Source organism: Grammomys surdaster, unplaced genomic scaffold, assembly GCF_004785775.1.
Source record: "Grammomys surdaster isolate TR1022 unplaced genomic scaffold, NIH_TR_1.0 348, whole genome shotgun sequence".
NCBI classification, from domain to species: Eukaryota; Metazoa; Chordata; class Mammalia; order Rodentia; family Muridae; genus Grammomys; species Grammomys surdaster.
Window position 1 is genome coordinate 5,182,002 of NW_021604767.1, and position 4,165 is coordinate 5,186,166.

Sequence of the window (4,165 nt, forward strand, 5' to 3'; positions counted from 1 at the left end):
TAATCAGCATGAAGGAGGTCAAGAGAGCATATTGAAAATGGCACTAGTCTTTTAAAATCTCAAAGCTCTCCCTGAGCTAGAGAGATGGCTCAGCAGTTAAGAGCACTGGCTGCTCTTCTAGAGGTACTCAGTTCAATTCCCAGCGACCACATAGTGGCTTACAACCATCTGTGATGGGATCTGATGCCCCCTTCTGGTGTGTCTGAAAAAAAGCAACAGTATACTCATATACATAAAATAAATGAATAAATCTTTAAGAGAGAGAGAGATACATCTCCTCTAACAAGGGTTATACCTCCTAATCCTTCTCAAACAGTTCCACCAATTGGAAACAAAGTATTCAAACATATACACACTACGGGGGCCAGTATTATTCAAACCACTTACTAACCTCTAGTCTACAGGGGTGATATTTAGAAAACAGTGCCTGGTCTGGCTTGTTCGCCGGCCGCCACTCCTTGGCTATGACCAGGGCTCCAGCTAGCTAGATGTGCAGGCCCTGGCACCCACAAGATGCCAATGTGGGAGATGGCTTTGCCATCCACAAAACTTGTCTGAACCCCAGACAGTATCTGCCATCCTCGAGGTACCCAGTAGAAATGAGACTCTTAAAGCTTAATGATTATCTAAAGAATGTATATATTTAGAAATACTTAGTTAACAAGATGCCCACACAATTAGAGCTGTTACCCAATATTTAACCTTTTGATAGAAGTTGCTACCCAGGACAGCTTTTGACCCATCCATGGTTCTCCATGGCTGATAGCCTCCTTCTTCTCCTCTTCCTCTTTTTCTCCCCTCCCCTTCCTCTCTTTCTTTCCCAGCTCCACCTCCCCTTCTACAGCCTAATCACCAAGCTCCACTACAAATACAATGTAGCAGAATATGTATCCTGCTACACTAGTCCATGGCTATCAGTTTTCAAAGCTGAAAAATGATCCTTATCATTATCATTATTATCATCACCTAAACTTTCCAAGTATTGGCATCTAGCCCTCCCCCAAGTAGTAAATGTACCATAAAGTCACCTCTCAACCAGGGGCTGTGTCAATTAATTTTGGACTTATGATTGTTCCTTGTCATCAGGCCCCCAGAGTAGCTCAGTCTTAAACAATAAGCTTCCTCCCAAATGGGCTGAGCCATGCATGGTAAGTACCAAAATAAACCTCCCTCCCCAGCTGTCCATGTTTGGATGTCTAGTCAGAATTCCCAACAGGATTTAAACTGTACAAGAATGGTGAGCTTGAATATATAAGAGTGGAGGGCCCTGCTGGGCACAGGTGGAAGATGAGATCCTTGACCTCATGAAGGCTGGACGCCCCAGGGGGTGGGAGTTTTGAGGGTGGGGAGGTGGGAGTGGGGGGGTAGATAGAGGTTACATCCACAAAGAAGAAGGAGGAGGTGTGAGGGGATTGGGGGTTCCTGGGTGGGTGGGGGATGGGGTAAGGGGACAACATATGAAATGTAAATAAAACATCCAATAAAAAAAAAAAAAAAAAGAATGGTGAGCTTATCCATGGTAGGCTTGCCATTCTCTTTTCACTGGCCCTTGGCTTACCTTTTACCAGAAACTTCCTCATCCTTTCCCACAAAAAGGAAGCAGAGGCAGGGGCTAGGTGCTACTTGATGGGCTTCTCCAGCTTGTCTGTTTATCTCATGTTTCCACCTGTCCAATGACTCTCCTTGTGATTTAAATATTCTTTGAACCTTTGTCTCTTTGGAAGAATTCATTCTTTGTTATCCTAACTCTTACTAACCATATCACAGCACAGATAGTTTGTAATCTGCCATTTGATCCAGGAACTTGACCTTGTCCAGGTTTTATACTGTGCTATAATATGATGCCATTTTTATAAACAAAGAAATGAAACAAATAAAGCAAGGCACTGTTGGAATACAAAACAGTGGCTATGATGTGGGTGCTATTGAAAATGGGAGGTTTCCATCAAGGTATGTTTCCTACTAATAGCAAGAAGACCTCAAAGCTGTGGAATCACTTTTCTATTTGTTCAGCTGACTCAAAAAAAAGGCAGTGTGCCTGCACTGTGGCCGGACCATCAACAGGGGCAAGAAGTCCACCAACCTGGGCACCAGCTGTCTCTTGAGACATCTGCAGTGGTTCCATGGCCATGTACTCAAGAATGATGTCTCAGAGGCCACTCTGCCCAGTTCTCCAGGCATCCGGAGGCCTCTGGGCATAGAGCTGTCAGGGGCTTCCTCTTTCCATGACTCCACAGAGAAGTTCTATCACTCTCATCCAGTTGCCAAAAAAAATCACAAGTCTCATAGCTGAAATGATTGTACTTGACCTTCAGCCATACTCCCTTGTAGACAACGTTGGCTTTAACAGGCTGCTAGAATATTTGAAACCTCAGTACTCTTTACCCTTCCCTTCCTACTTCTCTAGAACAGCTATCCCAGGTATGTATGACAATGTGAAACAGATAATTATGTCACATCTGAAGGAAGCTGAGAGTGGCGTGGTCCACTTCACCTCCGGAATATGGATGAGTAGCCAGACTCGTGAATACCTGACCCGTACAGCTCACTGGGCATCCGCTGTCCGACCACATTGTGAGGACCACCATTGCTCAGCACTTTTAGATGTGTCACAGATCGACTGTGACTATAGTGGAAACAGCATTCAGAAGCAGCTGGAGTGTTGGTGGGAAGCCTGGGTGGCTTCCATTGGTGACAGATTGGCATCACTGTCACTGACAATCCAAGCATAGGGAAGATGCTGAGTGAGGGTGAACACTCAAGTGTGCAGTGCTTCAGTCACACAGTGAATCTGATTGTGAGTGAGGCTATCAAGAGCCAGAGGATGGTGCAGAACTTACTGAGTATTGCCCGGAAGCTGTGTGAGCATCGTTCACCCAGAGCAAGAGAGAAGTTAGCAGAACTGCAGAAAGAGTACTAGCTGCAGCAGCACCAGCTGATCCAGGATGTCCCATCCAAGTGGAGCACATCATTCCACATGCTTGAACGTCTGATTGAGCAGAAGAGGGCAGTTAACAAGGTATCCATTGAGTGTAACTTCAGAGAGCTGATCAGCTGTGACGAGTGGGAGGTTATGCATTCTGTGTGCCATGTGCTGAGACCATTTGATGCTGCAAGCCGAGAGATGAGTGCCCACATGTCTACACTGAGCCAGGTCATCCCCATGATCCACATCCTCAGCAGAAAAGTTGAGATGCTATTTGGGGAGACAATGGGCATTGACACCATGCTTAAGTCCCTGAAGGAAGCCATGGCAAGTCACCTGTCTGCCACCCTCCATGACCCCAGATACATCTTTGCCACACTGCTGGACCCTTGCTACAAAGCTTCCCTGTTCACAGAGGAGGAAGCAGAGCAGCACAGGCAAGACTTAATCAGGGAGCTAGAAATATCGAATTCTACCTCAGAGGACACAGCCACCTCCAATGGCTGTGACTCAGGGTCCCCACTTAAAGACACTGGCACAGAGGAGAGCTTGTGGTCCCTCGCACCAATAAAAAGAGATCAGAGAGAGAAGCTACCTGAAGACATGGTGCTTGCATATTTGGAGGAAGAGGTGCTGGAACACAGCTGTGACCCACTTACCTACTGGAACCTGAAGCAGTTATCGTGGCCTGGGCTGTCTACCTTAGAAGTCTGATTTCTGGGCTGTCCCCCAAGTACAATCCCCTCAGAAATGCTGTTTAGCACACCCATGGAGGCTGGCAGCTTTGGCCAGTCCAGGCTCATGATGGAGCATTTTGAAAAGCTCATCTGTAAAAGTAAATCTCCCCTTAATATGCTTTCAGTATTGAACTCAGAGATGGAGCCACCAGACTGAAACGTGCTTCAGAGTGCTAGCTATTGTACGGGGGCTGACTCGCCTGGCAGGGCCATGTAGGACACCAAACCAGGCATCTGGGGATACCTGCCAGTTCTCACCATAATATCCACATGCACCTTACTCCTTCAGGCCAGGTGTCAAGGTCCATTTTCAGAAGCCCACTAGAAACAGTCTTGGCAATTATGAAATAGGATGATCAGCTTTAAAACTGTAAAAGAAAATTTTAAAGAGGGGATAATTGTTTTGCTAGAATAGAAGAAGATGTAAACAATTTTATTGTGTAGGGGTTTTATTCAGTTGTGTAAAAACCACAAATCAGGTGCTGTATTTTAATTAAATATT

At 45.8% G+C, this 4,165-nt stretch overlaps 1 pseudogene; it reads left to right on the top strand.

Moving 5' to 3' along the window:
* The first annotated feature begins 1,931 nt into the window (after positions 1–1,931).
* Positions 1,932–3,794, top strand: LOC114630928 (annotated as a pseudogene).
* The last annotated feature ends 371 nt before the right edge of the window (positions 3,795–4,165 follow it).